The sequence below is a fragment of the Bufo bufo genome, chromosome 1 (genome assembly GCF_905171765.1).
Source record: "Bufo bufo chromosome 1, aBufBuf1.1, whole genome shotgun sequence".
Classification (NCBI taxonomy): Eukaryota; Metazoa; Chordata; class Amphibia; order Anura; family Bufonidae; genus Bufo; species Bufo bufo.
The window spans coordinates 617709141-617722820 of record NC_053389.1 but is presented as its reverse complement, the minus strand read 5'-3'; the positions used below and the strand labels follow the sequence as shown (position 1 = coordinate 617722820).

At 43.7% G+C, this 13680-nt stretch overlaps 1 protein-coding gene across 1 annotated transcript in view; it reads left to right on the top strand.

Moving 5' to 3' along the window:
* RORA (RAR related orphan receptor A) overlaps window positions 1-13680 on the top strand; it is a 520597-nt gene that overhangs the window by 61407 nt on the left and 445510 nt on the right. The gene's annotated exons all lie outside the window — the stretch shown is intronic.

Sequence of the window (13680 nt, the reverse complement as noted above, 5' to 3'; positions counted from 1 at the left end):
CCAGATACTGAGATATGTTACTGCCAGGAGAGCTGACTGCATTTATGTTGTTCCTCTGGAATTAGTCTTCTCATTATAAAATCCACTCTGAAATGCAATAGTGACATATGGAGAAAAGCATGCAAACTATACATAAACTATTAGGATTAGAAATATATATGGATTAATAATATATGAATTAATAATATGTATGCCATGTTTCAACTACCTGACTTGTCTAAAAGTTACTCTGTTTTATTCCTTTTCTGTCTGATCCCTCACCTGCTCCTCCATTGCATGTTCTCATCTTGCCATGCTATCAAGGGATCACTCCAGAAGTGATCTTAAAGATGTACTGAAGATTATCTAACCTTGTGCAGCGCCCCAGGAGGAGCAGGAGCGGAGGATGGGAGTTGTAGTGGCTCTGGCTGTACCGGTCAATCACAGTGGCTTTCCATTGCTCTCTAGGGCCGTGCAATGAAAAGAGGGCACATCTTTTCTCCCTCCCAGGGCACACCCATATGTTGGGGCTCCTGCCTGGTGGTAGTCAGGATACCTGTGATGTTAAGTGTTTGTATGTACGCAAGGCAATGCATGTAGAGTGCAATGTTTGGATATTGTGTAGGAGTCAGTAACCAGGCCAGATGTAGCAGAATAAATGCTTCTCTTTACTGTAGTGCAAAATAGGAGTTGTAGTGCATCCATCTCCACTGATGGTTTTGTATGGATTTCAGAAAGTATGGAAAATATTGTACTCTTTCCTCGCTCATACAATAGTGCTTGTAATTCTCAACTGAGGCATACAGGTTTTACCATACGACTGGCCAGGTCATGTCCAGGTGTGAAGGGTGTCTTAACAGTGTCCTTCATTGCAGCAAAGTCTGAAAAGCTGAAGTAGCAGGTTACCTTAAAGAGTCCTATGCTTGGACATGCAGATTCTAAGTTCTCCTCTTTCTCTGTAGCTTGAGAACTAAGAAGATGGCGCACAGGTCACTGCTTTCCCCATCCAACCACTCTTACTCAGAATTGACCTAAATTAGGAGTGGGGCCAGCATACCTCTAACCTTTAATGAGGACTGAGCCAGGATATTATCTTGGCAATGCAGACCATACCTTTCTATGCTGGGCAAACATTACATAGCATGAAATAACAAAAGCTTGTTCACATCACTGCTATTATTTTCTGTTCTTCTGCTCCGTTATAGGAGCAAAAGAATGGAAATAACGGAAGTGACAGGTTTTGCATATAACTGCCGCAAACAGAGCCTAACAGATTCTTCTGACTATAATGGGATCCGTTCAGTTCCCATTCTGGAGAAAAAAAAATTAGGAGAGAAAAAAGTCCTGCAGGACTTTTCTCTCCAATATTTTTTAAGAACTCTGACAGAGGCTCAGAAGGAAGCCTCCAATGCAGATGTGAACATACCTTACATGACAAACCTTTTGCTCTGGGTACTCCACACATAGCTTTTTGCATATGGTTTCCTAAGCACTTTTGTACTGGTTTAAAAAGAGAGTGCAGTTTTTAAAAAGTTGTTAAAAGCTGGGATGCTGCCACTGAATGGTCAAGAATGGTCTTCTAGCAAATCTCAAACTTAAGGCATATGTTGGCAAAAATTTCCTAAAAAAATTAAAAGAAATATATTTATTAAAGTATACCTTCAGGCGAATTTTCAGGATAAGCTGCTGTGTATACATGAATTGAGCAGCACTATTTCTGGCTATTATATGACTTGTATCCTACATTTTTATCTAGTTTTCCCTTCTTCACACTTCATCTCTGATTATTACTTTTTTGTGAACTGTAAGGGCAGAGACGATGGTTTCATACACAGCATACAGAGTATAAGAGATCCTTCTGCCCTTTTATCACTTTCTCACACCCACAGAAATATCTGCTGAATGGAGGACATCATGAGTACTGATGCCATGAATCCTGCAATGGGGTGAGATGGTAGAACGCACTAGAAGCAGGAGCAGTGTTGTCTCTTTGTGTCTCTATCTCTGTGTAGCAGCTCCTTCCCTCTCCTGCAGCTGTAATCTGATCTCTCAGTGAGGCTGCTAACTTCTCTTCATCACTAAAGTTGGTAAGCTGGGTTGTAGTGCATCCACCGATAGCAAAAATACAGTTCCCACAATACACAGGGCGAATTGTTTCATGTGATGTAAATAAACACAGCACTGATGGTTTTGTATGGATTTCAGCAAGTATGGAAATTATTGTACTCTTTCCTCACTTGCTTGTAATTCTCAACTGAGGCATACAGGTTTTAACATATGACTGGCCAGGTCATGTCCAGGTGTGAAGGGTGTCTTAACAGTGTCCCTCATTGCAGCAAAATCTGAAAAGCTGAAGTAGCAGGTTAGCATGATGACTCCTATGCTTGGACATGCAGATTCTAAGTTCTCCTCTTTCTCTGTAGCTTGAGATCTAAGAAGGAGCACACTCTTACTCAGAATTGACCTAAATTAGGAGCGGGGCCAACATACCTCTAACCTTTAATGAGGACTGAGCCAGGATGGTATTCTGGCAATGCAAACCATACCTCTCCTGCAGCTGTAATCTGATCTCTCAGTGAGGCTGTTAACTTCTCTTCATCACTACCTTACTAAAGTTGATAGAGTTAAGCTGGCCATACACATTAGGTGTATATTGGACAAACCTGCCGATTTCACCATAATGTGTATGGGAATGTGCCAACAGTGCAGCACGCCAGACCTGCAGGGTATTGCGATAGTGAGGTCACGGTTATGGGCAATCGAGGGTTACTCACTTTTTGGAGGACCCTGGGCAGGCATGCAGCAGTGAAGGAGAGATAGACACAAGTTCCTCTGGGGCATACTCTGTATGTAGGGACCAGGCCTGATGGTGGATGAGGTGCCCTGGATGTTGCAGGTATTTTGAGTGCCTGAGGCAAGGTCCCTTTCAGGATCGTGACGCCAGTGCCTGTAACGGTGGCACACCGATTTCTAGTAGCAGTAAGTGAGGTAAACAGATGATATAATGAACTAAACGTTTCTTTACTTGGGAAACAGTCCAAACTTTATACAGACAGTTGGTTATGCAGTCCCTTGAATCATATCATTCATAAGCAGGTTTACTTCTTAGTATGGCAGGTATAATCTTGCAAGATACTTTGAGGGTATACAATTAATGCTTCACAGACCAGGCTGCACTATCTCCACAGCTATTCTGGCTGGCTGTATCCCAAGGCCCGGATGCCTAAATACTGGCTTTAATCCTTGGTAAATAATCTTCCTCCCGTATTGACCCTTGCTTCTATTTGATAGTACTTCTGCCCATCAGCTTACTTGTCTGAGCTGGTTGTATTATCTTTGCTTTGCTGGAGGATAACTGCAGGTTTCTCCCAGGAGGTAAGTCCTTCTTCTGGGGTAATCTTCTGAGCTAAGCTTAGACTCAGGAACTACAGGCTGACTAGGTTACACTTCTAGCCACCTGGACTGAACTGACTCTCCCCTGTCTGGGCCTACCTATATATACTTAGGGCTCTCTAGCTCCCTCTAACGTCTAGGAGGCTAAACTACACCCTAACAGGCCTGCCACCCAGACAACACAGGGAAATGTATATTAAACATCACATTAATGCAAAAAGGCTTGTTAACCCTTGTGGAGTGCCCACCTTTACCTAGTGGGACACTACAACAGCAATGTTGGGGGAGATAGGTATTGGGATGTTGGATTTAATATGCCTGATGCATTTGTTCCCAAGGAGATAAGATGGCCCCAGAAGTATGCGGCAGCTGTTTACTCCCTTCTATCTCTCCATGTGCACATGTATGCGGGGATCAGGTGAGATAGCTCTTTGCCAAACAAGTGTTCGGACTATAGGCACCTCATGTATGGCCAGCCTTAGCAATCACATATAATGAATGCATGAGCCAGGGGAGAACGATGGTAAGAGATACCCGACAAGTGGAAAAAGAAGCATTTTTTCTTCGTTAGATATATAACGAATTTTGTAGATTTGTATTGTAGAAAAGCACATTTAGACCCTATTGGATTTTTACTGGTAACATAAATCTTTTAAGGAGAAGTAGTAATGCTATTGTCAGGATTCTGCTATTATTATACCCCTTGCTGTCTCTTTCTAATGTTTCCTCCCACAAAGCTCTTTAAAAGATCACATGAAACATCACCACCATTCGGGTTGGAGGGAGGTATCATGAGAGGCCTGGTCGTGGGATCAGAGGAAATCCATTCTCCATAGAGGGCGCAGTCATGTGACTACTCTCCCAATCTCCAGAGTGAGACAGAAAATGTAGCGCAAGTACATTAGTAAGTTGCAGAGCCTGGCAGGGGAAGCAAAGGGAAAAATGTATACCCAGATAACCCATTTAAATTGGCCTACATTATTATGTTAAATATGTCATGGTTAGAGATGAGCGAATTTAAAAAAAAATTGATTCGCAAATTCGCTGACTTTTTGGGGAAAAATTTGGTTTGATCCGAATATATTTATGGCGAATTACATAAAAAAAATGGCTATTTCCTGGCTGCAGAGAGCCTTTATAATGGTGTAGAACACTGTGCCTTGCAGTAACAAACATAGGGAGTCTGCTTTGGTAGTGAAATAATACTGTGAGTCCGTATGACATGCAGATGACAGGTGTCGCTCTTAGAATCACTGCACACTTCACTTATTTGGGCAGTCACGGGGCCAAAACTGACCATATAACTCAAGTATGAACTCAGCCTTACAGGTTGATGTTAGCGCCAAGAAGAAGCACACTCCTTTTACACCGTCGTCAGCTGATTCCACATAGATGTCTACAGAACCTGTTCTATTAAATGCTTATACAAGTAGAGCCCCCCTGACAGAGTGGAGAGGGTGTCAGCAGTAAGTTTGTGTTGACGTCACTGATTAATTTGCCCTTCCTCTGATCCGTCAGAACAATAACCCACAAAAAACGGATCCTGTCTGTGGAGCATACGCCTTCACTCGGTCAGCATTTGCTCAGTAATCCATCAGTATTGCTAATGCCAAAAAAACAGGAGTGGATCTAAAACAGAGATGGCACGTGAATGGAATATTTGCACTCCCTACCAAATCATAAGCCAATTCTGATGGGACCATACAGGCCTTACAGCTGCTACACAGACAGGATCCGTTGTGCATATCATTTTTCAGAAGAAAGGTCAAATAAATGATGATGTCAGCCAGGCCGAAAACCAAAAGAGTGGACCAGTCATGAAGTGGGGAGGGTGGGAACAGCATAAGAAGTCCACAGAGTGGACCTATGACATAGTGGTAAGGTGGAAGCAGCATGAGGAGACCACAGTGTGGCCCAATGACAGGGTCTGGAGTTGGAAGCAGTATGTGGAGGCCACTGAGTGGCACAATGACAGAGTCTTGAGGTGGCAGCAGTATGAAGAGGCCACAGAGTGGCACAATGACCGAGTCTGGAGGTGGCGACAACAACAGCATCAGGAGGATACCACAGAGTGGCAAGGTGACATAGTGTGGAAATGGCAGCATAAGGATATCACAGAGTGGCAAGGTGACAGTGTGGAGATGGCAGCAGCAGCAGGATACCACAGAGTGGCAAGGTGACATAGTGTGGAGATGGCAGCAGCAGCAGGATACCACTAAGTGGCAAGGTGACATAGTGTGGAGATGGCAGCAGCAGCATCAGTAGACCACAAAGTGACCCGGTGACAGAGTGGGGCAGTGGGTAGTAATACCAGTACCCGATGACGAAGGTGGGTGAAATAAGGAGCACTTGGCATCAGATGTGTGGCATCAGGCGGGTGTCAGCATCAGAGTAGTAGCTGAGGCAGGTAGCCAGAAGAAACCGGTCTCTTTTTTCAAGGTTTGGGTGAGGCGGCATGGATGATCTAATCAGATGCATCAGGCATTGGTGGGTGGACAGGCGGGTTCTCCTTAGGGTAACTATGGCCTCCGCTGCACTAAACACCTGCTCTGATGCCACACTACTAGCCATGGCCAGGCAGAACAGCTTTTCCAGGGCAAACTCTGCTAGTTGCTGCTACAAATCCAGTTTGGCTGCCCAGTAGTCCAGCAGATCTTCAATGTGGGTTGGCAGATTGCTGTCCAAGTATGCCATCACCTGCTGGTTCAGGTCCTGCTCCAGGTCTACCTGCTGCTGCTGGTGAGTAGTTTCTTCAATATGCTGTTGAAGGAAGCTACTCATCAGTGACTGTAGACTCAGGCTGCTGCTGATGGAGCTGGAACTGCTCCTGCCACCCCTCCCCAGCAGCCATGGCAGTGGAACGTGAGCGCAGAGTACCCCCCCAGTCAGACCTGCGAGAGGATGGACAATGGTGCAGATAGGCAGCGGCCAACTGACTACATAGGATGTCTCTGTAGTAGTTCAGTTTGTCCTTCCTCTCAGTGGGTATAAAAAAGGCCCCCATTCTCGACCGGTAGCAACGGTCCAACAAGGTGGAGAGCCAGAAGTCATCCCTCTGCCGAATGGTGACAATTCGGCTGTCACTACGCAACCAAGTGAGCATGCATCGGGCAATTTGTGCAAATGACTCGGAGGGACTCCCTGCCTCCATCTTCACTGCATACTGCAACAGTGTGTCTGGGTTCTCTGTCTCGTCTTCCCCATCGGCCTGTAGCTCCTCTGGCTGCTCCTGCTTCTCCTCTTCTGTTGCCTGAGTAGAAAAACCACTAATTTAGCTACACATTGCCTGTGCTCCAATGTCCGCCTCTTCCAGTTCAGCCCCCACAGGGCTCATGTGGCCGTGAAATCTATGACGTTGTTCATCCTATAGTCCTGGCGACTGACAAATAATGTGGCTTCCTCAAAGGGCCTGAGCAAATGTCAGGTGTCACGTATGAGCTGCCACTGGCTGACATCGAAGTTACTGAGGGGAGTACTCCTATCCACTTGGATCATCAAGAAATCGTTGATGGCCTTTATCTGTTCGTATAGTCGGTCCAACATATGGAGGGTAGAATTCCAACGGGTGGAAACGTCGCATATCAACCTATGTTGGGATGCCCTTCTGCTGCTGCAGCTCAAGGAGGGTGTGCTTGGCAGTGTACAAGTGGCTGAAGTGCATGCAAAGTTTTCTGGCCATTTTTAGGATGTCTTGCAGCTGGGTGGAAGACTTCAAGAACCGTTTGACAACCAGATTGAACACGTGTGCCATGCAGGGCGCATGGCTCAGCCCTCCTTGACTCAGCGCTGACACAATGTTCTTCCCGTTGTCGGTCACCATGGTTTCGATTTTGAGTTGTCGGGGAGAAAGCCAGGATTCGATTTCTTGACGAAGGACACGGAGCAGTTCCTCCCCTGTGTGAATCCATTTGCCAAGCATAACGATGTGCAGAACAGCGTGACACTGCCGTGCCCTGCACATGTGGTATGCTGGAGGGGCACTGTGACTTGTCGCTGCAGTGGAGGCTGAGGACATGGTGATTTGGACGCAGAGGCGGACATTGTCGCAGGACCAACGGCGTGACAGTGTGGAGGCGGAAGCGGCGTGACCTGGCCAAGTTGCTGGTGTGGCTGTGCAGGAACCACATTCACCCAGTGGGCCGTAAAGGACATATATTGTCCCTGACCATAGTTACAGCTCCACACGTCGGCTCTGCCGTGCACTTTGGCAGACACTGACAGGCTCAGAGACTGGCCCACCTTCTGTTATACATATTTGTGCAGGGCTGGTACTGCCTTTTTCACAAACAAATGATGGCTTGGGACTCTCCACCTCGGCTCGGCACAAGCCATCAGTTATCTGAAAGGTGCAGAGTCCACCACTTGGAAAGGGAGGGACTGCAGCACCAGCAACTTGGACAGGAGCACGTTCAGCATCGGCGCCATTGGATGCGTGCACGCATACTGCTGTCTCTTGGCAATCGCTTCAGTGATCGATTGCTGACGGAGTGACTGACGAGGAGTAGGAGGAGGAGGAGCAGGAGAATCTGGACCAGCAGAAGATGGGAATGACAGACAGCTCCCTTCGGCTGAAGTGGTGGAGCCTTGACTGGCTGAAACTGGGTGCGTGCCACTGGGTGATGCAGCGGTTGCTGCGGCAGGCTGGACCACCACATCGGAGCCATAGTTCTCCCAGGCCACTTTGCATATGTTGATGCAGGGCTGTGGTGCCAACATTGGCACCCTGGCCTACGTTGTATCTTCTGGCCACATATTCTACATATGGCCATGTTAACCTCCTCCGGCGGCTTAACAAAAAAACTGCCACACCGCCGAGTAGGTGATTTTCCTCCCAAAAGTCCATACTGACTGACTGCTACCACCGCTGCCTCCGTGAACCCCTGCACCACTACCCCCCGGGCAGGTAGGCTGCTGCGAAGCAGGTGGTCTACCCCAGGCACGTTTGGCTCCCGACCTCCCACTGCTGTAACCCTGCTGACTCCCAGTTATGCTACCACCTTGCTGGCTCAGCCGCTGCCTCACGGGCAAGCTGCCACCCTCTTCTCCTGATGATGATGAAGCCCCTTATGCAATCAGCTCCCAAGTGCGATCGGATTCATCATCATCGAGTAGTGTCTGCACATCACTAATGTCCTCCTCAATGGTCTCTGGGTCAGGAGCCTGACCGCTCGCAACACCACCTCCCATGCCACTCTCCTCATCACTACTTGCCCACCTAGTGGAGGAAGCGGCAGATGTCTCCTCCAGATCTTGGCAGTAGCTGCTCACCACCCTCTAGTAGCTCTTCCTCACTGAAAAGTGGAGCTGAGCCTACAGCATATAATACTTCTCGCGGTGAGAGAACAGAAAAGGACAGAGGCAGGTTGAGGACAGGTGAGGGCACAGGACCTGCTCCCGGGCCATGCCAACTAAGGATTGTGTCGAACCCACCGACTGTTGGCTGGGGGTGTCTGATGTCACTTGGGATGAAGTAGATGACCGAGTTAACCAATCAAGAACCGCTGGGATGCTGGTGAAGACACGACCGCTAGATGACACCGGGAGCTCAGGCCTCTCGCTGCAACTCCTGCTGCCACACCCCCTTACTCTGCTGTGACCTCTGCCTGCGCCAGAAACATTTAGGCCTCTGCAACTCCTCTTTGCATGGCCTGGCACTTCTCAGTCTGACATACTTTTAGCTGAACTAAATAAATTAAAAGCAGATTAAAACACCCCTAAAAGCTACGAATATATTTTTCTTTCTGTACTGAAATAGGTGACTAAACGCTTTTACCACAAATAACTGCAACAGTGAAGTGCGTATATATTTTTCTTTCTGTACTGATATAGGCCACTAAATGCTTTCACCACAAATAACTGCAACAATGAAGTGCGTATATATTTTTCTTTCTGTACTGAAATAGGCCACTAAATGCTTTCAACACATATAACTGCAGAAGTGAACTGAAAATATATTTTTATTTTTGTACTGAAATAGGCCACTAAACGCTTTCACCACAAATAACTGCGACAGTGAAGTGCGTATATATTTTTCTTTCTGTACTGATATAGGCCACTAAACGCTTTCGCCACAAATAACTGCAACAATGAAGTGCATATATATTTTTCTTTCTGTACTGAAATAGGCCACTAAACGCTTTCAACACATATAACTGCAGAAGTGAACTGAGAATATATTTTTATTTCTGTACTAAAATAGGCCACTAAACGCTCTCACCACAAATAACTGCAACAGTGAAGTGCGTATATATTTTTCTCTCTGTTCTGAAAAAGGCTACTAAACGTTTTCGCCACAAATAACTTCAACAGTGAAGTGCCTATATATTTTTCTTACTGTACTGAAATAGGCCACTAAACGCTTTCACCACAAATACTTGCAACAGTGACGTGCGTATATATTTTTCTTTCTGTACTGAAATAGGCCACTAAACGCCTTTACCACAAATAACTGCAACAGTGAAGTGAGTATATATTTTTCTTTCGGGACTGAAATAGGCCACTAAACGCTTTTGCCACAAATAACTGCAACAGTGAAGTGCATATATATTTTTATTTCGGTACTGAAATAGGCCACTAAACGCTTTTGCCACAAATAACTGCAACAATGACGTGCGTATATATTTTTCTTTCTGTACTGAAATAGGCCACTAAACGCTTTTACCACAAATAACTGCAACAGTGAAGTGCGTATATATTTTTCTTTCAGTACTGAAATACGCCACTAAACGCTTTCACCGCAAATAACTGCAACATTGAACTGAGTATATATTTTTCTTTTTGTACTGAAACACGCCACTAGACGCTTTCACCGCAAATAACTGCAACAGTGAACCGTGTATATATTTTTCTTTCTGTACTGAAATAAGCCACTAAACACTTTCAACACATATAACTGCAGAAGTGAACTGAGAATATATTTTTGTACTGAAATAGGCCACTAAACGCTTTCACCACAAATAACTGCAACAGTGAAGTGCGTATATATTTTTCTTTCTGTTCTGATATAGGCCACTAAACGCTTTTACCACAAACAACTGCAACAGTGAAGTGCGTATATATTTTTCTTTTGGTACTGAAATAGGCCAGTAAAGGCTTTCACCACAAAGATCTGCAACAGTGAAGTGCGTATATATTTTTCTTTCAGTACTGAAATAGACCACTAAATGCTTTCGCCACAAATAATTGCAACAGTGAAGTGCGTATATATTTTTCTTTTTGTACTGAAATAGGCCACTAAACACTTTCACCACAAATAATTGCAACAGTGAAGTGCGTATATATTTTTCTCTCTGTACTGAAATAGGCCACTAAACACTTTTAATACAAATAACTGAAACAGTGACCTGTGTATATATTTTTCTTTCTGTACTGAAATAGGCCACTAAATGCTTTTACCACAAATAACTGCAACAGTGAAGTGTGTATATATTTTTCTTTCTGTTCTGAAATAGGCCACTGAACGCTTTCAACACATATAACTGCAGAAGTGAACTGAGAATATATTTTTATTTTTGTACTGAAATAGGCCACTAAATGCTTTCGCCACAAATAACTGCAACAGTGAAGTGCGTGTATATTTTTCTTTCTGTACTGAACTACGTCACTAAACGCTTTCACCGCAAATAACTGCAACAGTGAACTGAGTATATATTTTTATTTTTATACTGAAATAGGCCACTAAACGCTTTCGCCAAAAATAACTGCAACAGTGAACTGCGTATATATTCTTAATTTTGTACTGAAATAGGCCACTAAACACTTTTGCCACAGATAACTGCAACAGTGAAGTGCGTATATATTTTTCTTTCTGTTCTGATATAGGCCACAAAACTTTTTCGCCACAGATAACTGCAACAGTGAAGTACGTATATATTTTTCTTTCTGTACTGAAATAGGCCACTAAACACTTTTGCCACAAATAACTGCAACAGTGAAGTGCGTATATATTTTTCTTTCTGTACTGAAATAGGCCACTAAACGCTTTTACTACAACTGCAACAGTGAAATAGGCCACTAAACGCTTTCAACACATATAACTGCAGAAGTGAACTGAGAATATATTTTTATTTTTGTATTGAAATAGGCCACTAAACGCTTTCACCACAAATAACTGCAACAGTGAAGTGCATATATATTTTTCTTTCTATACTGAATTAGGCCACTAAATGCTTTTGCCACAAATAACTGCAACAGTGAACTGCATGTATATTTTTCTTTTAGTAATGAACTATGTAACTAAACGCTTTCACCGCAAATAACTGCAACAGTGAACTGAGTATATATTTTTCTTTTTGTACTGAAATAGGCCACTAAACACCTTTGCCGCAAATAACTGCAACAGTGAACTGCGTATATATTTTTCTTTTTGTACTGAAATACGCCACTAGACGCTTTCACCACATATAAATGTGAAGTAAACTGCGCATATATTTTTCTTTTTCCACACATATAAGCCATTAAAGGCTTTTCAACATAGCACTTGCACCCCAAGAACAAATTGCTGGAATAATAGAGCTGTATAATGGCTATTTGGATCCCCAAATAAACTTTCCCTGCACTTGTAAATCGCTTTTCTAACACTGTCCCTAGTGCCTTCTGACATCTCTCCCTGCACTAAGATGCTGTGAAATGATTCCTCCCTATTATTTCCCTGCACTTATAAATCGATTAGTCAGGTTTTTTTTTTTCACAATGAGGTCTTTCCTATTGCTGTCCCTAGTGCCTTCTCACATCTTTCCCTGCACTCCGAACGATGGAAAATGTCTGAATCCCAGATGGCTGCCGTATTTATAGGGCTGTGGCATCACAGGGCTGGCTGGCTGCTGATTGGCTGCATGCAGGCATGTCAATCTGCATGATCCGGGCTTCCCAGAATTCCTTGCCCCATGTCCTCAGTCCTCACACGTTTTAGGAAAAATTACCACGAACCGCGAGGAAATTCGCATTCTTTGCTAATCAAATTTTTCCTGAAATACGGATTGAATTCCACTTCGTCTGATTCGATTTGCTCATCTATAGTCATGGTCTTTTATACTGTTAAGCCCTTAACGTCTGGAACTATGGGGCATAGTGTCTAATATTGGCTGTAATATTGCAAAGCTAAGGATTAGTACAAGTAGATTGGATATTGACAGCTATATAATTATGACATAAATTTGTCTCTTTTACATGGGTCTCAGAGTACTATTGGTGCTAGTAGAAAGTTTAACCAGCCAAGTAATTTGTTTCTCTGTGTTGCTACTGATAGACCAAAGGTTTATATTGTACAAACATCTTGTGGTGGGGAATTGTTTGATATATTTGCCCGCTGTATCGGTGCCCTAGATTTAATTGGCAAAACTCTTAGGTGTTCTGGGTTGTGTTATGTGTAACTGAAACATTCAAGTATGAATATGAAGAGAAAGCTTAGAACATCCAGCGTTTTCACCACTTACAGCTTTACAGCTGTTTCTGACTACTTTGTAGATGATTTTCTTGGTAGATGGATAGTTGTATTTGGTTATGATGACAATTGTATCTGTATACAAGTTTATGAATTCACCTCTATGCCAATTCATCCAATCTGTATTTTTTTTACTGGGATATATCCACCATGTATACTATTGTTGGATATATCCGGTAGCTAAAAATTGCTTGGTGGAATTGTTCAGCAACTACTGGGTATTTTACCTGGAAAAGTTGATTTCAACATTTGCAAAATGTCTTCCTTTTTGGCTACTTGATCCTTTTGACCTTGTTGTACCAATACAACTAATGGTATTCGATTGCCAATAGCAGTGGCTGAAGGGTCTCTTTCCAGTGAAAAGTAAAGAGGATGTGCAAATCATACTAGTTATGACACACAAGTACATTTTCTTAAAGATTAATGGATGGAAGTATCCACAATTTCTACCACAAAAGCAAGAAGCGGTCCTATTCCTAGAAAAATACAAGCTCTTGACAGAAAGGTCTACTCCTGTTGAGCTTTAAGGGATTATTCTGTAAATAGCATCTACAGAATAATTTACAGTATAGTCCAAGGACAGAAATGGCTATACGAAGCTGCTGTGGCATAAATCTCTTCTGCCCCCCAAAACAAGATGGCTGGTGAAGAGTATGTATACCAGCATGCTCTAAGCTGCATATCCTTTTAGTTACCAGAACATAACCTCCTATAAAATAATATACATTTAATTTCAAGCCATAGCACACCAATTTCTAGCATGCACACTTCCACTCTACCTTTCTCTTGTTCCTTGTCAGAAACAGGCGTCGTTCAACTATAGAACAAAAAAGAAGAATGGCGCACCATAGGGTAATAACGTAGAG